This window comes from Dreissena polymorpha, chromosome 2 (genome assembly GCF_020536995.1).
Source record: "Dreissena polymorpha isolate Duluth1 chromosome 2, UMN_Dpol_1.0, whole genome shotgun sequence".
Classification (NCBI taxonomy): Eukaryota; Metazoa; Mollusca; class Bivalvia; order Myida; family Dreissenidae; genus Dreissena; species Dreissena polymorpha.
The window spans coordinates 80357961-80381846 of record NC_068356.1 but is presented as its reverse complement, the minus strand read 5'-3'; the positions used below and the strand labels follow the sequence as shown (position 1 = coordinate 80381846).

General features: G+C 35.7%; 1 long non-coding RNA gene and 1 pseudogene across 1 annotated transcript; one reads left to right on the top strand and one right to left on the bottom strand.

Moving 5' to 3' along the window:
- Positions 1–11356: 11356 nt before the first annotated feature.
- LOC127870353 (uncharacterized) lies at positions 11357–15046 on the top strand. Its single transcript, XR_008044773.1, has 5 exons — positions 11357–11495; positions 11827–11973; positions 12371–12509; positions 13297–13403; positions 13817–15046. It is a non-coding gene; the product is annotated as an uncharacterized LOC127870353 (long non-coding RNA).
- A 177-nt stretch (positions 15047–15223) lies between these two features.
- LOC127867753 (uncharacterized) lies at positions 15224–22526 on the bottom strand (annotated as a pseudogene).
- Positions 22527–23886: the final 1360 nt, after the last annotated feature.

The window sequence follows — 23886 nt, the reverse complement described above, 5'->3', positions numbered from 1 at the left end:
TGAGAATACGAGATAAAAGGTGCATAAAGATACGTTTTAGACGACCTAGAGTTGTTAGAGAAGTGAACCAACGACACATATCGCCTGATATTATTTAACGTGTGCATGTTTTTCGTGTTTCTTATTATATCGAGTATTTTGGAAAAGACAAAGCGCTGTTATTTATTATGTGTTTTGTTTAATACAATTATTAAGCTCGTGTTATCTCTTGAATTATTAGCTTTATTGGAAATGCGAAAACTTATTAATGTATTTTTTCAATGTGAATAAACGATGCCCGACGCCAACGATAAGATACATATTGGAGCAGGCCGCCTTGCCGATCACTGTGCAGGTTTACAAGCGATTGATATATCTTTGTGGCACTGACGTAACAGTGTTCATATAATGTTATTATCTACAATAAATATGTGGGTGCGACATGTTACATCATTATAAAAGCACATAATTTTGTAATCTAATTACTTGATATAATGGCAAATGTGTGAGGTGTCTGAACATGAATTTAAATTTAAATTATTGCAAATATATATAGTATATATTACATATTATATGTTTAATCGCCTTTAGTTAATTGAAAGCTGACCACGAGTCAAATTAGGAAAGCTCGAATGTTTATCTTGAGCTAAATTAATTTTTGATCATACTTACAAAACAACCAGATATATTATCATTAGATGCGTTCATACAAGAAATAAACAAGAGGGTCATGATGGCACTTAACAGCTGACATTTTGTTCACATTTGTACACTTGAGTGCGCTTATCCGAAATGCTTTCTAAAATGTACGATAAGGAAAACAAGTTGTCCCCATGGCGGGCCAAATTTGTATCACATATCCAAGATTTAAATAAATCTGAAGACAACAACTATTTGATGCTACATACAAAATGCTAAACCTCCGGCCCTTGTAGTTTAAAGCGATTTAAAAGGTCATTTGCATTATAAAGTCTACATGTACCATATGACCCCTGGGAATTTATCAGTGTTGATCCTTTAAACATAATTTAAACAAATTGCTTACAGGAACAACGCATATAACTTGAAACCAAATATATATGCTATCAGCTTTATTTTCAAGTTTAAAAAACAACAACTTATATTCACATAAGGGAAACAAGTAATGCAAGGCCAGTTCCAATTTTGAGCCCAATGAAATGATTCAAACAAACTTGTTAAACTCATCATAGTTATGATGTCACATAACAATTACCTACCTCTTACTCTTGCGTTTTTTCGGGAGAAGATTTGTTTCCTCTGCGAGAGAGAAGGTATCCCCAAACCGGCACTCATGTTTACCCCATTAGCATGATTTGAACAAACTTGAGAAACCACCCCTAGACGATGTTACACAAACAAGAGGGTGACGAAAGCTCGCAATTGCTAACCTGAGTTTCAGGTACATAAACTGTCCAAGAGTTGGCCTGGTAACCAAATTTTTACTCCACCTGTCAAGATTCAAACATAGCCAAGACAATTTTATCCACATTAATATTAGGACCATTTTACATCTAGATTTAATCAAAACCGATGTGTCTACATGGTAAATAAGTTTGTTTTCTGATGTGACCTGATGATCTAATTGCTGGACTCTCTTGACCCTAATTTGAGCTTGTCATATTTATTGTCAAGATAAACATTCATCAAGATTAAGTTAAAAAAAATAAATAAATGAGATTTGACCTCGTAACCTAGTTATGAAAAGTAACCTAGCTTTTGAATTAGTATTGAAAAAATATTTAGAAAAATTGCATAAATATTGAGTCATTAATGCGCTTATACGGTTAGAAATCAGATTTTTACTATTATTTGATATGAATACCTAGTGTTTATACACACGTGACGCAGATTCTGTCTTTGACAAGATTTTTTAATAGAATTCTGAAAAAGATTTAGAAGATTTAGTAACTAATGTCATTTCTAGATTTCACCGGTTGTATTAGTTTTTGGATACACATGACCAATTTTCAATATTTGCCTGGATATTGTCAATATAAAATTGCATCAAGATTAAGCCAACAAATAGCCATTTGAGTGGTAACGAGAAAAATGGTGACGAAAACAAGGTGACAGGCCAAAAGCCAACGACGCATACACACCCCGCATATAATTGATCGGGATAGTTCATCTTACGTTTTATGATAGTTTTCAAATCTAAATCTACTTTAAAGGGACCTTTTCACGTTTTGGTAAATTAACAAAATAATTAAACAAAATGATTCAGAATCGCAGATTTTCGTTTTTAGTTATTATATTTATGAGGAAACAGTACTACTGAACATTTACCATGCCTAAATATCAATTATATGCATCTTTTGACTATTGAAAAACCTGAAAATTATTAAGCTTTGCAACGCAAAACGGTTGAATAATTTGGAGAGTTCTGTTGCTGTCGTTATATTTTGTGACACTACGAGAATTGCTAATATAAAGTATACAATTCATCATTCATGGTATGAGCACGGATGGCCAAATGGTCGAAGCGTTAGAGTGTTACTCCAGTGGTTAGTGATTCGAGCCCAGATGAGGGTTACTTTTTTGTTCTTTCTTTAATTTAGCTCTTGTTTTTTACTGCAGCGTTATAGATCCAATGTTTACATTTATCAATATCAATATAAAGCATTTAATGACAAACTTCAATACAAACAAAAATAAATGAAAATCAAAAAGTATATTTAAGTCCTATAAGCGTGTTAAAGTTAAAGAATGGAAACTACAATGGATGACCTTTGATTTTTAATTGTGACCTTGACCTTTAACAAAGCAGCATGGGATTTGTAAGTGATTAATTGTTTGGTCGTTATACGAAAATTCTTTTACCTTGAAATGTTACTTTGACGTTTCAGCAAGAAGCATGGGAGTTGTAAGAAACCAGATGTTTGTAAAGCGCTTTACTCTCCAGGAAATGTGAGATTGAAGTTTAAAAATGTCATCATGCCTACCAAGAGCAGAAAGAGACATAAATGTTTATACTGATAGGAAATAGACACGTCTGATTGTTCAATTGTTTAACATATTTGATATATTCTAACATATGCGCTATTTATTTTAATAATAATATAATTATTAATCGTAGCATATTTATACGCATGGTGTGCGTGAGATAATCCACTTTCCATGTTTGTATACATCCATTGTTTTTAATTTTCCATAAAAGTAACAGGGCTCAACATTAACGGTTGTCCTATTGCCCCTGGCAAGTAAAAGTTGGGTCCGGGCAAGTTATTTTCTAATCTAGTTGTCCGCCTGGGCAAGTGCAAAAAAGAACAAAGAACATTTAATTTAGACTTCAATTGCTGTAATCATTTTGTTATATGTGCAAAAATAAAAAAGGTTTTGTGGTGTATCATTTTGATCTATATTCAAAAACGTGAGGTTTACAGTTAATGGGATATTTCATTTTTAGGCAAGTGCCTTTACGTTCAGGGCAAGTAGATATTCTATGTACTTGCCGGGCAGGGCAAGTTGGTTTTTAGGTTAATGTTGAGCCCTGAGTAAGCAGCATAATAATGATAATAACCATTTGCCACCCTGTAACGATATTATTAACCAGGTTTTCCGAAGGAAAAACTGGTTATTAGATTGGCGAATGTCGGCGGGCGGGCGGGCTGGCGGGCGGAACAAGCTTGTCCGGGTCATAACTTTGTCGGTCATTGTGAGATTTTAAAATCATTTGGCACATTTGTTCACCATCATTAGATGGTGTGTCGCGCAAAAGAATTACGTCGATATCTCCAAGGTCAAGGTCACACTTTGAGTTCAAAGGTCAAAAATGGCCATAAATTAGCTTGTCCGGGTCATAACTATGTCATTCATTGTGAGATTTTAAAATCATTTGGCACATTTGTTCACCATCATGGGACGGTTTGTCGCACGACAGAATCACATCAATATCTCCAATGTCAAGGTCGACACGACTAAAAATAGATTTATTTTGAAACAAACTTACAAAGGAGGTTAATTTCGTTTGTTCATTTCAGAAGTTCAGTTTGAGTTGTCTCCCTTTATCAGATTTTTTTTCACAATGAAAACCTGGTTTTGTGACAATTTTGTCCCTTGTTTTGTTATAATGCGATTATTTCCAACAACTATCATGTATACCGTTGGATATGATATTATATACACTACTTGTTTCTGTATGATCACTTTCTTTTCACATGACCTTTTGATATGTATAATACAACATGGTTAAGACTGACGATTTACTATGAACAAGTCGTAACAAGATTTCTGCTCTATACTGTTGAGGAGCATGAACCAGGAAGTAATGAAGGGATTCTAGTAAAACTGCATACATTCATAGAAGATTTAAGAAAAAGCGTGAAGATATATTAAGAACCATAACGTTTTCTTTACAATTATTTCCCTATATTTAAATCTATCAGTAGAAAATTGATTGTAGTGAAACTTCATATATTTATATTCATTGCTTTTTTTACTTATGTGCAATTTTAATAATTGTCAACAGTATTTCAATCGTATCGATGCGTCCACTGTCCAGTAAACGTTATCACACTTTTCCTATGAAATCAGCTTTACTGGTTTTAATTGCTCATACACCATACACAAACATGCACTAAGCGCAATTAACCGACAACATCCCTACGTAAATCAGAGGTTGAGCGAGAATGGCTGTCGAAATGATTTCATGACCAGTCATAAAACAAGTATGTTTAGGGCCGTGACTCGAAATCGCGTTCCTCCTATGTATAGACCAGCGCTCTTCAAATACGAAATGATTAGGTCGATAAGAATCGCGAAGTACTTGAATAATTATCCTTCTTCGGTGAGAAGGCATTTGCTGTCATTGTTATCATTATTTTTGGGAGCATCACTCTGTAAGTATTGAAAACAATCTTACAACATTTTGTATAATGATACGGAACACTGAGATACAGGGCATAACTTGTTTTTTTCGATATTTCAGATTTAATGGTCTTGGTAAATGTTCTGTTTTTCAGTAAATACATACAACTTGTCTGTTTTCCCCTTAACACGTTCATCTCACATTTATGGGTCTAAAGAATACATGTGGAGATTTCGGCTCCTACAGTGATATCACTTTTATATGAATGTGTTTGCATTTGTTTGTGATTTCCAGTATAATTCGTTATTGAAATTTGTAGAAGAGCGAATATAAATTCGAATAAAGGCTTTTTTAATGAATGTGGTAAGATTTATCCTTAACAAGGGCGATCTTCGTCTAACTGTCGGCGCCGAAAAAGTTGACAGGGCTACAGTTGACGCTTTTTGCTGTTGCGAGCAGCTATAGGCCACCTCATCTGTTTGAGGGCGACATCCGGACTAGCAAACATTGGCAAATCTTACCCGAAGCATTTCAACAAGCTTGCAAATATTTACTTCCACGCAGATATTGATTAAGATAAGATATGATTTATTTTGAGTCGGCAAGACATAAATAGACAACATAAGCCATTAAGGCTTTTGAACCGACTATATAAACACTTCCGCGCAGATATTGGTTAAGATAAGATAAGATAAGATAATATAAGATTTATTTTGAGTCGGCAAGACATAAATAGACAACATAAGCCAATAAGGCTTTTGAACCGACTATATAAACAAGTGTATAAAGGTAACAAGTATAAAACAGCTACAATATGGAAGTAAAATATTGCAACATTAATTTGAGTTAATAGATATGATTTGCATACTGAAAGTTAAAAAAATCATAGTATTACACTCTACTACTACTACTCCTACTACTACTACTACTACTACTACTACTTGTACTACTACTACTACTTCTTCTACTACTACTAGTACTACGACGACTACCACTTCTACTTCTACAACTACTAAAACAAATACTACGACTACGACTATCTACTACTATAAGAGGAAGAAACGGAGAAGGCGACGACGCACGACGACGACGACGACGACGACGACGACGACGACGACGACGACGACGACTACGACGACGACGACGACTACGACGACGACTACGACTACGACGACGACGACGACTACACAACGACGACGACGACGACGACGACTACTACTACTACTTTTACGACGACTTTTAAGACGACGACGACTACGACGCTACTACTACGACGACTACGACGACGACGACGACGACTACGACGACGACTACGACTACGACTACTACGACTACTACTACGACTACTACTACTACTACTACTACTACTACGACTACTACTACTACTACTACTACTACTACTACTACTACTACTTACTACTACGACTACTACTCTACTACTACTACTACTACTACTACTACTACGACGACTACTACTACTATTATTACTACTACTACTACTACTACTACTACGACTACTACTACTACTACTACTACTACTACTACTACTACTACTACTACCACTACTACTACTACTACTACTACTACTACTTCTACTACTACTACTACTATTATTACTACTGCTACTTCTACTACTACTACTACTACTACTACTACTACTACTACTACTACTACTACTACTACTACTACTACTACTACTACTACTACTAATACTAGTAGTAGTAGTAGTAGTAGTAGTAGTAGTAGTACTACTTTTACTTTCACAACTATTACTACTACAACTTCTTTTACTAATATTACTTCTACAACAACAACAACTATAAACTAAAAATGTTGTGCAGGAAGCCGTTGATCTGGATCTATACGTAGATCTAAAAAATTGCCATACAAATTTGCGAGCTTAAAAAACAAGCTCACAGTTGTAATTTTTATTGACTGATAAACAAGAACAAGAGTACGGAATACGAAAAGGGCCAAGTTGAGTGTCGCGTGTCGACCTTCGAGAGGTCGACACACGACATTCAAGCGACATTCTCTCGACGCTCAATACAACGCGCGACAATCATGCGACAATCAATATTTGAGTGTCGTATATCAAGCTCGGTTTTAGAAAAAAATATCGCAGAAAATCTTGACTGTCGACTGAATTGCCGCGCGTCGTATCGAGCGTCGAGAAAATGTTGCTTGAATGTCGTGTGTCGACCTTCGAGCGCGACACTCGACATTCTCTCGACGCACGATACGCGCGCGACATTCAATATGATATATCGCGAAAATGTCGCCTGTCGACCTAAAAATCACTAGGTCGAAACACGACATTCTCTCGCCGCACGACATTCTCTCGACGCACGATATGACACTCGCGCGATATATCGAGCCAATATCGCGCAAGTGTCGTTTGTCGACCGGTGTGGGAGTAATTTTTTCATCTGCAAGCAAGGTATTAAGGTAACTTTTTCAGCTTAAGTAAAAATAGCGGCATCTAGTAAAGGCAATAACAGCAGCAGCAGTAACAGAAGCAGCAGCAGTAGCAGCATCAGTAGCAGCAGCAGCAGTAGCAGCAGCAGCAGTAGCAGCAGCTGCAGCAGTAGTAGCAGTAGCAGCAGTAGCAGTAGTAACAATATTAGTAGTTGTAGGAGTAGTAGTAGCTGCAGTAGAAGCAGTAGCAGCAGCAGCAGTAGCAGCAGCAGCAGCAACAGCAGTAGCAGCAGTAGTAGCAGTAGCAGCAGCAGCAGGAGTAACAGAGTAGCAGCAGCAGCACCTGATAAGCCTGTGTGGACTACACAGCCTAATCTGGGACAACACTATGTACATGCCTTAAAACCTCTTTTTACAGAGCGAGCCTCAAGTATTTATTAAATGATTAATTAAGTCTTCTCGCGTGATTTTTTTTAAGAAACACTCAGAAATCTCTCAGTAAAACATGATTTATTTGATAGCAGACGCAGGAAAATTAGTTGAACTTGAAGTAAAATTATTCAGGAAATGTACATGAAGTTCCAAGCTTAACTGAACAGCACTGTCATTTCAAGCAATATATCGAATAAATGTCTTGTTACTCGATAGTGTGCACGAAAATCGTCGATATTTTCTGGTATTCTTATGTAATTTGGTACTGTATGATGTTCTTGTTTTGAGAGAGTATACTCAAAATAGTTAGTATACTGTATTCTTAAATAACCCATCCAAACTAAAGCGCATTCCATCACTTACCCTACCAAACATGCGTATTGCAACCTCCGTTTCCAGACTTAAGTGCGCGATCGAAGTCGACCCTAGTTTACAGTAAAGATGGTATAGTTTTACGGCAAACGAAGTTAAACTCCTTGTCTCTTTTATAGATAATAGCATATAAAAAATAACAAAAATATGGGCTTCCATCCTGAGCTTAGTTCCAGACAAAAACATGTGTTTATTGCATGGAATTTCAGCCGAATAAACATCTTAATGTGACTTGAACACTAACACGTGGGTGTAAAATAGCTTGAACCCAAACGACCATACTCGCAACAATCACGCACCAATGACTGAATTTTGACAACTACTCTAGTAGTGCTATTATTACTGCTGCATCTACTACTACTACAACAACTACTTCTACTGCCAATGCTGGTGGTGCTGCTACTACAATGCTACTGCTACTAGTACTTCTACTACTACTTCTACTACTACAAATACTACTACTACTACTACCAGTCCCACTACCACTACCACTACTACCAGTCTCACTACCGCTACTACTACTACTACTACTGCTACTACTACTACTACTACTACTACTACTACTACTACAAATGCTACTGCTACTACTACTACTTCTGCTGCTTCTACTGCTACTACTGCTACTACTGCTACTGCTGCTACTCCTGCTTCTGCTCCTACTACTGCTATTACTCCTATTTCTGCTGCTGCTGCTACCACTGCTACTACTGCTACTGCTGCTACTACTACTACTACTACTTCTTCTGACTGCTTCTACTGCTGCTACTGGTTCTACTGCTGCTACTGCTGCTGCTACTGCTGCTGCTACTGCTGCTGCTACTGCTACTATTACTTCTACTTCTACTACTATTACAAATACTACTACCACTACTACCAGTCCCACTACCACTACTACCAGTCTCACTACCACTACTACCAGTCTCACTAACACTACCGCTACTACTATCACTACTACTACTACTACTGCTATCTACTAATACCAATACTACTACAACAACAACTACTACCGCTACTGCTGGTAGTACTGGTACTGCTACTACACTGCTACTGCTACTATTACTACTCCTGTTTCTGCTACTACTACAACTACTACTACCACTACCACCAGTCCCACTACCACTACCACTACTACCAGTCTCACTACCACTACCGCTACTACTACTACTACTACTACTACTACTACTACTACTACTACTACTTCTACTACTACTACTACTACTACTACTACTACTACTACTGCTACTACTGCTGCTACTGCTGTTGCTGCTACTGCTGCTGCTGCTACTGCTGCTACTGCTGTTGCTGCTGCTGCTACTGCTGCTACTTCTGCTGCTTCTGCTACTCCTGCTGCTGATACTGATGCTGCTGCTAATGCTGCTAAAGCTTCTACTGCAGCTACTACTACTACTACAACAATTACTAATACTGCTACTGCTGCTGCTGTTGCTACTGCTGCTGCTGCTACTGCTGCTTCTGTTTCTACTGCAGCTACTACTACTACTACAAAATCTACTAATACTGCTACTGCTGCTGCTGCTACAGATGCTGCTGCTTGTACTGCAGCTACTACTACTACTACAACAACAACTACTACTACTACTACTGCTGCTACTGCTACTGATGCTGCTGCTACTGATGCTACTGCTACTGTTGCTTTTACTGCAGCTACTACTACTACAACAACTACTAATACTGCTACTGCTGCTGCTATTGCCGCTACTGCTGATACTGCTACTGCAGTTACTACTACTACTACAACAACTACTACTACTGATACTGTTGGTGGTGCTGCAACTGCTACTACACTGCTACTGCTACTATAACTACTCCTGATTCTGCTACTACTACAACTACTGCTACCACTACCACCAGTCCCACTACCACTACCACTACTACCAATATCACTAACACTACCGCTACTACTACTACTACTACTACTACTACTACTACTACTACTACTACTACTACTACTACTACTTCTACTACTACTACTACTACTACTACTACTACTGCTACTACTACTACTACTGCTACTACTACTGGTACTACACTACTGCTACTACTACTACTACTACTGCAGCTACTTCTGCTACTACTGCTACTGCTGCTACTCCTTCTACTGCTGCTACTGCTGTTACTCCTGCTACTGCTGCTTTGCTGTTGCTGCTACTGCTGCTAATGATGCTGCTGCTACTGCTTCTACTACAGTTACTACTACTACTACAACAACTACTAATACTGTTACTGCTGCTACTGGTACTACTGCTGCAGCTGCTGCTACTGCTGCTACATCTGCTGCTGCTACTGCTGCTGCTACTGTTGCTGCTGCTGCTGTTATTGCTGCTTTAAGATGCCGCTATTTTTCCTTCAGCTGAAAAAGTTACTATGACACCTTGCTTGCAGATGAAAAAATTACTCCCACACCGGTCGACATACGACACTTGCGCGATATTGGCTCGATATATCGCTAGTGTCATATCGTGCGTCGAGAGAATGTCGTGCGTCGAGAGAATGTCGTGTGTCGACCTAGTGATTTTTAGGTCGACAGGCGACATTTTCGCGATATATCATATTGAATGTCTCGCGTCGTATCGTGCGTCGAGAGAATGTCGAGAGAATGTCGAGTGTCGTGCTCGAAAGTCGACACACGACATTCAAGCGACATTCTCTCGACGCTCGATACGACGCGCGACAATTCAGTCGACAGTCAAGATTTTCTACAATATTTTTTTCTAAAACCCAGCGCGATATGCGACACTCAAATATTGATTGTCGCATGATTGTCGCGCGTCGTATTGAGCGTCGAGAGAATGTCGCTTGAATGTCGTGTGTCGACCTCGAAGGTCGACACGCGACACTCAACTTGGCCCTATCCGGATTCCGTACAAGAGTCATTGTGGAATGACAAACTTTGAGGAGTAATTTCAAAAGTATTTGTTTATTGATTGCGTTTTATATATAATATTATTGAACCATAGAATGGTTTAAGTTTTGCATTAAATATTTTTCAAATGACTTAAGACAAAAGACACTAGTATCTCACTCAACTAGTGTAGTCCAAGTACAGAATATATTTAAGGGGTGTAATGAAACCTCAATATCAAACAATGTCGTCTGTGATTTAACAGATCATTAACTTATACATTCCCACAAATAAGTCGTGAAAATTGGTAAATCACCGGCTCATTTCTTAAATAAAAACATTCCAAACTTATCTTACAATATAAGAAGAAAGCTTTACAAGTTACAACATTTATGAACAATAACCATATGGGTAAATAGGGTATGTAAGTCTCGTTTACTTTCACTTTCGCTTTTGAACTTCCGGGTACATCAGCTATAGCATTGAAATGGTGTATTGCTTTGCCATTCATTGTGTGCACAGGACTGGGGGCAATGGAACCTGTAGTCTGTTCAGGTTCCCCATAAACCGAAAGGAGAAGAAGAAATGTGTTGATAGATGCAGGTATAGTGATTTTGTTTGCACAATCACAAACCAGTTTGTTTACCCTTGACGAGTGTGAACGCTTTCGGATATGAAGCGTTTCGGATTGTTAACGCCAACTTTTTTGTTTACATACATTGAACATTTATATTTGTAGAGTAAGTATAAAGTTTGAAGCATATGTTTTGAATCAAAGACGGCTAAGTTTATTTAGTGAATTGATTGGTATGACATGTATCCATTAACAAGAAAACACATTTTATGACGGTATAATTTGTTTAATGATTATATCAAATGTAATGTTGCAGATATTATTTACATACGTAATGAAAAAGAAATAAATTATTTCCAGACGAGCGGACAGGGATGTTAACGGGAATGACCGGATATGTAGCTGTCATTTTGTAGATGGCAAGAATTTCAAGAAATAAAATGGACCAACTATTTTTAATTATCAGTAGAAAGCTCTACATTTCCCAGAAATGAACACACATAGAAGGTAAATTACTAAAATTATATACTAAACAAAATATTGTTAAAGTTAACTTTCTGTTTTTTTTTAATATCATAGTAACAAGTGTAGAATATTTATTATAACATGTTATATTTTGTTTGTTGTTTTTTTAACATAAGCAAATTAAATTTACATTTAACTGTTTAAATTTGAGTGCAGAATTTGTAGTAGAATGCACCAAGTCCCTAAGTATATGTTCATAAAAAACAGTATTAAATCATGGTTCGCATTGACCATTCAATGGTGCTGATCCCAGATGTCCTCATTTTATGTTTATAGTTGGTATTCTGTTATAAAAGAAGTGGATAATAACAATAATTTCTCTTCTGATAAGGTTTCTTCAGTTTCCGTTTTTGCTATATTAATTATTTTCTTACAATAGATGCAAAAGTTGATGGAAAGGGAAGATGTGAAAGAAAGCATACCAGTAGATGTACCTACAATTTCCCAGGACCATAATTATTACACGCATGACTACAGGGCTTATGATGACATTGATGCTGAACTACCAACAAAATCTAGTATGTTACAGAATTTTTTCAATAATGCTTACTTTAATTCTCACACACCGAACACTGTATTATGTGAAGATGGAATTAGACATCAACTTGGGAATAAATTGTGTTTTTCAACTGTGCATAATGTGCAGTTTTACATGTTGTATTTATTTAGTTTGACAAATTATGATTAAAATAGATACTTGCATATATAATAGCTTCATTTAAATTGATTTTACTACAAAACTGGATTTTTTATGAATTTTTATTATAATCCTCATAAAATAAAACTGTGTCCATGCCACGCATGAACACAGTTTTAAAATACAGTTAAAATGATAAAAAAAACAATCACTGTTAATGAAAAAGTCATGGAAAATTTCTTTTTAAGCTTGAAGTATTGATAAAATATTACAAAAAATAAATTCAGATCTTAAATGATTAGTTTTGTTTGAGAAAATCACCAAAATGATATCCATTCCCAGTTTGATGTCTTATTCCAAACTCACATAATACAGTGTTCGACGTGACAAGTGATTTTTTTTAAAACATATTTTCTCATCCGAGTCCTGGGACTCGATAACTGGCAACTCTATGAGCCCCAGAATTAAAAGAATGAGTCCAATTATTAAACGATATTATTTTTTGAGAAATTTCAATGCATTTTTGGGACTCACATAATTCGAAACTTTGCATCTCTAGAGGTTTTTGTGAGTACAGGATGCAGGACTCGCATGTAAAAAATCACTGATTGACATCAATATACAGCAACATTTTAATAATAAAAGTTTTCATTATTTTTCATTTGCAGTTCAAGAGTAAGAAAGGGAGATAGCCCGTCTAGAGGATGAACTTGGCCGCATGAAAGTGCGCCCATCCAAAATGTCGGTTCAGGACATTATTGGTGACAATGATAAGGTATTTGTTTATATACTTGTAAAATAAACTCGATGAAAAAATACATAACAAAATATATCATTCATTCTGGTTATAATACAAGTTTCTTTTTTCTTAATTGTTGTTCCATTTGAAATTCTGTACAATCCATCATTTCGATACTGTGCACAAGTATATGAATGACTTTTATATACTTATAAGTGGCTAATTGCTTTACTTTTTAAGTAGGAACATATAGAATAATGATATCACTGAATCCGAACGATTTTTTGTTACACAAATTATGGAGTAAAGTCAGTGGAGTACAAATGTAATTTTGATTGTATTAAAAAGCTTTATTTGTATATAATTTCTAATCCTTTTTATTTCCTACCACAGTTAAAACATTGCTCACTCACAACTCAATATGTGCATGTCACACTGTTTTATTTCAGATGCTGCTCTACACATCTTTTCCTGTCGATGTCTTCCAAGTCCTGGTGGGTGTTCTGAAGAGGTTAGCTCCTTTCAACTACTATGCTGGCTGGACTGTAGCCTGCTTCAGCCTAGAGGATCAACTATTAATCACCCTTATGAAATAACGTCTGAATTGTATGGACTTAGATTTGGCGGTTAGATTCGATACAAGCAGAAGAACTGTTTCGAACATTATAAATACATATATTTTTGTGCTTCATGAAATATTGTTTCAAGGAATTGTACTTAAAGTAGGAATTTTAAGCCAACTCAAATGCAAGGGATCCATGCGGAAGTCATTTGAAGACTTTAGTTCTGCAAGAATTGCAATGGATGCTACAGAAATTGTGCAGCATGTTCCTTGTAACATGAACCATCAAACACTTTCTTATAGTAATTATAAAAGTAGACATACTGTAAAAGCTGTTACATGTGTTGCTCCAAATGGTGCATTAGTTTTTTGTTCAGATCTTTATCCAGGTTCTACATCAGATGCAGCTATTGTTGATCACTTCAAAATATTAGGGCAACTTAAACAAAGTGACTTGATTTTGGCTGATAAGGGCTTCAATATTTTTGATAAACTTCCTGCGGGAGTTTCCTGAAACATTCCTCCTTTTCTTTCTAGTAAAGGCCATTTCACAAAAGAGGAAGCTTTACTTTGCTTTAAAATTGGAAGGAGCCGAATTCATGTAGAAAGGGCAAATGAAAGGATAAATAATTATGATATTTTAGATCATATTCCTGCATAATACAGACATTTAGCGACAATTTTTTTTCAATTGTGTTGTTGTCTTGTTAATCTTCAGGATCCATTGTTAAAGGAAATAGCAGATAAATATGAGATTGATTCAAATTAAAGCTCTCAAATATCGAAGTACTTTAGCAGTACTTAGTAATCCATGGATCCCTTGCATTCGAGTTGGCTTGGAATCCCTACTTTGTGTAACTGTAAAATTCCTTCAAACAATATTACGTGTATATGAAGCTGTATTCCCAAATCTTTTTGTAAAAAGAATGGATTTAGTTGAGACTTGTATGTACCATAAAGAGTTGATCCTCTTTGCTGAAGCAAGTTTCAGTCTAGCTAGCATAGTAGTTGAAAGGAGCGAACCTCTTCAGACACTCTGAAGACAGTGCAGAGGAATGGTTATTACATTTTAGTTGGCAATTTGTATTTCTAATTTTAGCATATGCTTATGTCAATTTTAAATGGAATGCTTGTATGTTTGTGAACTTTTGTGTGTATTGTTTAAATAACAAAACATGCACATTTGGTTGTTGTTCTGTATTTTTATTTCATAAACATCTAACAGATGGAAAGTATGACTGGTATATTCAACCCTATCGGGGGGGGGGGCGTAAAACACAAAGAACCAAATAAAAACAATTAAATTTTATTGATTATGGCAACTCAGTTGACCATGATAAAGCTGCTGTTGAAAGGCATGCATGAATTACGACATGAACAAATGAAAACTTATAAAAACAAGCGATGTGTTTGTGAAACACTATGTCCCCATATATTTGACCTTGAAGGATGACCTTGACCTTTCACATCTCAAAATGTGCAGCTCCATGAGATACACATGCATGCCAAATATGAAGTTGCTATCTTCAATATTGCAAAAGTTATGGTTAATGTTTGCACAAACAAACCAACCAACCAACAGACAGGGCAAAAACAATATGTCCCCCAATATAGTGGTGGGGGACATAAAAACAACATTCTGCTGAAAATGTAGAATTAAAGAATATCGTACTGTCACAATATGGTGCATTTATCTTTATATAAACAATATAATAATATATAAATAACTTTTTGGTAGTACATGTATTAACATATTTCTTCAAAGGGGCCTTTTCACAGATTTTGGCATGTGTTGAAGTTTGCCATTAAATGCTTTACATTGATAAATGTAAACTTTGGATCTAAAAAGCTCCAGTTACAAAAACAAGATTAGAATAACAATAGATGTGTTCGTCAGAAACACAATGCCCCCTATTGTGCCGCTTTTTTTATCCTTTGACCTTGAAGGATGACCTTGACCTTGAACTTCCACCATTCAAAATGTGCAGCTTCATGAGAACACCGCTTTGATTTTTTTGTTGACCTTTGACCTTGAAGGATGACCTTGACCTTGAAGGATGACCTTGACCTTAAGCTTCCACCACTCAAAATTTGCAGCTTCATGAAAACGCCACTTTTAAATGTTTTTTTTTCTTTGACCTTGAAGGATGACCTTGACCTTGAACTTCCACCACTCAAAATGTGCAGCTTCATAAGAACGCCGCTTTGATTTTATTTTTTTTAACCTTGAAGGATGACCTTGACCTTGAACTTCCACCACTCAAAATGTGCAGCTTCATGAGATACACATGCATGCCAAATATCAAGTTGCTATCTTTAATATTGAAAAAGTTATGGCCAATGTTAAAGCTTTCTGACGGACAGACGCCATATATTTGACATTTGACCTTGAAGGATGACTTCGACCTTCACCTTTCACCACTCAAAATGTTCAGCTCCATGAGATACACATGCATGCCAAATATCAAGTTGCTATCTTCAATAGTGAAAAAGTTATGGCCAATGGTAAATTTTTTTCGGACGGACGGACAGACTGACATACACACATACTGACATACTGACTGACGGACAGTTCAACTGCTATATGCCACCCTACCGGGGGCATAAAAACAAAAGGTGTAGTCCTCAACTGGGGTCGAACCACTGACCCCTGGAATCCTGGAGTAAGTCTACAATCTAGACCATTCGGCCATCTGTGCTCATACAATGTGGAATGTATTTTATACTTTATATAGGCAATCCTCGTAGTTTCACAAAATATGACAACAACAACAGAACTCTCCAAATTATTCAATCGTTTAGCTTTGCAACGCTTTATAATTTTCAGGTTTTTCAATCGTAAACAGATGCTTAAAATGGATATTTTAGACCATGGTAGATGTTTAGTTTTACTGTTTCCTCACAAATATCAAGTGATCAGAATCAGGTCAATATCTGAAAGCAATAAGGAAAAACGCCCGGAGTTCTGGGTATAAAAGATTATGCATGTAATAAATTCTAAGATAGTACAATTTAACTATAACCAATTCATACCAATAGCATCTCAGATTTAATGTAACCTTTATTCGTTTAGTGATGGTAAAAAGCTCGAAATATAAAAATCAATTATTTTTGACAGATTGACAGACCACAAATGATCCTTTGCTATTCTGATCACTTGCAAGTCTTTATTTGCCCACACAACAAGATCGCATGTATTAGTTCCTGTTATGTGTAGCTGTCCTTGAATCTGATGCCAGCAGCTGTGGGCTTGCTTGAGGGAAAGCTGTCCATCAGAAGATTGATCTGAAATGAGTATGCAACCATGTGTTATAAGGCAATTGTCACCTAGTAGCAGGAATTTCAATTGAAGCACAATCATGCTTATTTATGCTTTTGATTTTGAAATTGATGGTCTTTCGACTCCTGCAAATAATCTGCATAGCATCATTTTGACACAAATGTAACAAAGAAGCTAACTTCAAAATATATTTCTTATCATACCAATTATTTTTTGCATAGTATTTCATTTTAGTATATGCAAAACAACATTTACAGACTATATAAAAATTATTCAGGAACAGATAACTTCATTTTTTGACCCCTGATTATTTTATTTGACCCCCGAAAATGTCAAGCAAGGAGCCATTTGACTCCTGGTTTTCACAAATCTATTGAAATCCCTGTAGTAGTGTTATATACATAAAGAGATTGTAAGAGCAAGACCATCTTTTACATCACACTGATTTTAATTATAGGAATGGATGTAATTGCACGTTGTATGCAAAATGGGTAATTGATGCATATTTTTTTTAATTGTATATACTATATAATATCAATATGCATTACAACCTTGAAAATGTAGAAATAATAGTTTTACCTAGGTAGAAATCCTTGAAAGATGAACATGCCTCCTGGATAGTCATGTATCTGGGGTGTAGGGGCACTTTACTTCTATGATGTCTGCACTACATGTTGCTTGGTCATGTTGTTGATGAACTAAACCCCTAAAAACGCCTTCGATAAAACCATCTGGTGTTGCACCCAAGACACCAGACTCGTGCAGCCAAATTCCTGTAATAAAATGATAGAACATAAGATTTGACCTTAAAAATTAATTTTATTACAAAGCATAACTGCATTAACAGGAGAATAAACACATTATGAAATTCTATTACAACTAAAGATCAATTCAAACTTATAAAAAAAAACATTTTCCACTTGCCTGTCGGGCGTACAGCGACTCCTCCAACCTTACAGTATTCAGCTATGCACACCTGCTCATGTGTTACTCCCCACTGCACAGGTGCCCTTTTTTCCAGGTTATACGCGCTCAGAAGTCTTTTTTTCAAAGACACTGTCAGTCTTGAAAAACATATAAAAACACTTATTTATCTTGTATGTTTATTTACAAATAAACAACAGTAATGCATTAAAAACATGGCAGAAAAAGTAAAGCAAGTCTATTTTTTAATGTCGAGAAACATATATAAGAAGTTCATATTGACCACCCAGTTTAAATTTATATTAACTCACATAAAATGAAGACATGTGCGTCATATATATTAAAATTATAGCAATATGTACTAGCACTTACTTTTTTTTGTCAAACGCTGACAAGATATGTCCGAAGTTAGAGGCGGTAAATCTCAACTTGCGAACAGCTGCCCATAAGGCATTTTCCCTCTGTCCAATAGTTGCTGCAGTGGTTTGGTTGATCTTTTTGTGCGACACCAGCAACTGTCGTCTCAGCCATGTGTGGAGGTCCTCAGCTCCCAGATAATCAGGATGGATCATCAAGTCATTCAGGAGAGGCACTAGTACATCCGGTGTCTGTGGCTCCTCTGCCATAATCCAATGCAGAGCTTCAAACATAAAAAAGAACAGGTCACATATTAGCAAAAGACCATTAAAATAATGCTCATGATTTTTGAAAAATAAACAAGACCATGTGGTATTGATAATTTTTGACATAACCAAGGATTTTTTGGAATTATTATTTATAAGTCATACTATCACAACTACATAATTGCCAATTAGATAACTTAATAAGAAATATCTCACTATTTGTACTTGTTTACATGAAAATCATTGCTTAACATATACATATATATTCAAACGCTTTAAAGCACAAACAAATGTACCTGAAATACTCATACTAACAGGAACCACTCAACAGTGCAGTAACCAAAAATGCATCAGGAACCAATAATGCTAACCAGAACCAATAATGCTAACAGAAAAAATCATGATAACAGGAACAAACATTCTAACAGGGACCACTTATGCGAACCTGTAAAGCGACCCAACTGTCCAAGTTGTTTATAAATAAAAGTTATGTCATCATCTGAGACAGATCTGTTTAGGGCCCTGAGTAATGAGAAAAAAAAGGTACATTGCATTAAGAAATATTATGAATACAATTATTCCCATGAGTTAATGAATAGATCTAGTATGGTTCGAATAAGAATTATATAGAGTCAGGGTTGGCACCAATCGACCGCCCCCTGTTTTAACCGGCGGTTTTTACCGGTTAAAACCGCCCCGGTCAATACTCCCAAAGTGGTCATTACTGGTCAATACTGGTCGATTGAACTTTACCCCCAATTTTGATTAATATTCCATGCTGAATTAAACAATATTGATAATATCAATTAAACAGACATGTTGCCAATAATGTCTTAAGCTATTAATACCCACTAATTTATACCTTTTCATGCAACTTGTAGGCCAATCTCTCAAAATTTTGCAAATGAGTTAAGTTGGTCAATTGGATTTTTCTGGTCGATTGATTTTTTTTTTCAATTCTAACGAATTATGAATGCTCAGAAAATTCTGTGCTTGATTCAACAAGAACCTGTCAATTACTGTGTATAAGTTGTTCCTCATGCCCCACTGTCTCCACAGTCTTTCACAGTCTCCTCACCTATACAGGTTAGGGCACCCAAAACTGATAATAGAGCCTTACATGGCACCTTTGACACAACCCTTTCTTGTCATGTATTCTTGCCTTGATTTCTTTAACAAAATAGTGAAAAAATATTTTATTTTCCATTGATATAAAAAAACAACATAATAAGAAATAATTATCAAATGAAAGAAATAATTGAAAAGAAGAGTCTAGAGTAGACCCACAATTGCAAACATTATTTGTTGCCAAAATCAAGAACTTTGATTGCTTATTCATTTGGTGACCAATTGAACTTTAAAATATGAAAACCCTCTTAATATAGAAAGGAGACAAGTTAGAAGTAACTATTAAATTAATAACATTAAAAGCAAGTTATCTCATTTTGTGTGAGTGAAATGAAATAGCCTAAGGACAGATTTGCTTCATTGTCACTATCAGAGACATACCAGTGCATGCAGTTTATTACCAATTAAGGCTAAGGGGCCAGATCATTTATGACCCTAGAAACCACAAGAGTTCTGTTTGTCCATCAGCTTATCAAATACATGTAGATATATCAATAGATCAGTGAAATACTATGGTAACTACAATAGTAATAATACTTCAGTAACGGATGTGATACACTGAGATAAAGATATTGCCTTCGTTCTTTTGTATTTGAGACTGCTTCCATAAATAATAAAGAAGTATTTTTTACAGCTTTAAAGATTTTTTTTACAATAGATAACTCAATTTTTTTTATCAATTACAGATTAATTATTGATTTAATATAGAATAGCTTATATTCTTCCTTTGTCATGTTTAAATGCTACAATTTTCAATCGACCAGTATTGACCAGTATTGACCGGTTTTAACCGGGTATTGACCGCCGGCCCGGTCAATACTCAATTGACCGGTCAATATGCCAACCCTGTATAGAGTACACAATTTTATTATTTCAAAATAAAAGCTTTGAGATGACATTTTTTTAATCATTTTAAAATTCTTTTGCTCTTTACCTGTATCCAGGCTGATTTGGTGGATACATTTCCGCCATCGTCACAGTTTTCTTGGGTGGTGTGAATTTCGGACGCTTGATCCAGGAACACTTAATGTCAGTTTTGCTCGCTCTCTTGTATCTGTATCATGAATTAATTTAATAACAACTTTTAAAAGCTTTAATACATACAAGACATACTAAATACTTATAGTAACACAAGCATTTGCTCCTAGATTCCTTGTGAGGATATTTGTGTTTTTTACGAAGAACTTACAAATGTAATTGTTAGCTGAAAAAAGTATCATGAATAGTAAACAGATAATTATTTTCTCTTAGTATATTTACAACCTGTTTCAAACATAAGCAATACAAAAATATGCAATTTTATGCATTTCCCAAACAGTAACTCAGCAGCCACATGATGACATTTGAATTCCCTCATTGGACACTGACATGTCAATGATTGTATCACGCCGTTGTCCTCAAGGTGAATCTAATGAAAAATATATAACAAAATCTGAAAGAGACGGCAGGGTTCTCAATAACTTTTGAGCCAACAGGCAAATATGTGAAACCAACAGGCCTTCTAGGGGTGTCTGGGGGCATGTTCCCCCAGAAAATTTTAAAATTGAGCACTTGATTTCCTTTATTTTGGGCCATTTTATGGCTATTTTAATGGTCAATCAGGCAGTTAAATTTGAGCATTTTTGTGTGCATTTTATGAATTTTCGTTTTTTAACTAACAAAAGATAAATGAAAAAATAAAGTGTATCATAATTCGAATAAAAACGACTTTCGAATACGTAATTGCACTGGATTTTTAGGGTCAATTTTTACGATTTTGACGGGGGGTTTTGCACAAGATTCCAATTGGTACATTTTATTCTGATAAGGAAAAAACTTCGATTTTGGATAGGGTATGGGGCCGAAATTGGCCCTACAGGAATGGGCGGAAAAGGCCTGATCGTCGGGTACCGCTGATCGTCCGTCTACCATGCACATTTTGCGTGACATTTCTAGTTTGAAACGTAACTGAATTAAAACAAACTTTCACAACAACAAAAACTTTGCATGAACACAAAAAAATGCAAGCAATCAGGAACAAAAACTCACCATGTGATGAAAAGAACGTCAAAATATTTGACTGCTTTTTGACCGATTTCAATTTGCTCCCTATTCATTGTTGTTGTTGTTGTAATGCGTGAAGGGAGATAATCAAGCGACGTCTTTACTAAATAGCAAAAAGGAGCAAAATTACCGAAAAGACACGCAAATTTCGAAAAGTCCATGGCCGATTTTCCGAATATGAGCGATTTTCAACCGTCCATAATCTGATTTCAAACGGCCGATTTTGCCGGCGGCCGGCTCTTATTGAGAACCCTGGAGACGCCATTACAAAACGTAGACTTCGCAACGAAACAATTTACATCCACATATGAACATCGTAAGAGACGCTGGGTCAACTTTTAAGAAATAACACGATACACAACTCGCATGACCCAGTTGACAATGATCATGCAGTCTTTATGAATGAAATCTCCAGTTGTAAAGACACACCTCCGCATTGGACCAATGAAATCACTCGCGTGTTTAAAATGTCAGTTAGTTGAAATGTATGTAAACAAAGGTTTCAAACGGCGCTGGACAGTTAGTCTTGATGCATAATGTAACGACAAAAACGGTAATAATGTTTTTTCATACGTTTTATTGAATTATGGTATCGAGCTACATGAACTTTGTAGGGAAGTTACCCTTTACTCCGTGAAGATTTCAGTCTTAAAGACTGCATGATCATTGTCAACTGGGTCATGCGAGTTGTGTATCGTGTTATTTCTTAAATGTTGACCCAGCATTTGTAAAAATATTGCAAGACATATACATTTCCAGAAAGGAAATTCATTTCTGTGTTGAATAAGACCAAGATCGTGAAAATCGCTGCACAATTGATGAAAATATGACTGTTCAAAGCGATGCACCCCGTTTTGGGGTGATTTTGAGTTGCATACCTTGTTATATATATATTTGATAGTGATTTTTTTTTCCAGAAAAGTTAATTTTTCGTTATAATTTGATTATTTATCATTCAAAATGATGTTTTCACTAATTAATATCATAGCCACACGCTAACCACCTGTGATTACAATAGGAGGTTTTTGTGTGACGTCACAAGAGGGGTTTTCCGTTACTAAAAATAGATTGGCCGTCAACACTCTCGATCGCGCCATCTACATTGTATAAGAGTAAAGGTCGTCGGAAGACTAAATACTGACAATTTCACACAAACAAACTATACACGTATTCTTTGTTAAAGTAAGACGTTAAGAAATGTATTTAAAAATAATTAAACATATGATAATTTGATTATAATAAGAAGTAGTGTGAATGCGAAAGTGTTATTTATCATCAGCGAGGTGCATTGAATCAGTAATAAAACAAAGCCCTTAAAAAGCGACAAACCTTTCAATCTTTTAATGTTGTTTTAATTTTCTTTTACATTGAATAAATTTTCGTTTCGTTTACATTGAATGAAAATATAAATAAATTTAATTAGCATTCAAATGATTTTCTTTTGAATATTTTGAAAATTGAACTGACATGTACATGTATATTGAAAACTCTTTACTAGTGTTAATGAGCGATACAAATCTAGCATTTTATGATACCATAAATCTATACATTTAATTTATTTTACGCAAGTATTTTATATCCCTACTATGATCAAACGTGTTTGCATGTTTTCGCGATGATGTTTCGAACACTGCAGTAACGCACGATCTTTACATGTTATAGCGGAGTTTACATTTGCATTTACCCGTTAAATACGTTAAGTGTGTATCATTTATTTGTAAAATATTTAAAATTTATAGTTATAAACACTTCATTGTTATTGTCACGTAATTATAAAATGTAGTGTGTAGCGTAATTGCGTATCGTTCGTGGAAAAGACACAGTAACCAACAAAGTTCATTTCTGATTTCTTTGCGTTTTATTTCTGCTTATTAACACCACACAACGTTTCCAAAATGTTTGTCAAATACAAGATACATGCGAAGCCCGCAATGGGCCCATCCCGCGAAAGCCAGCAAT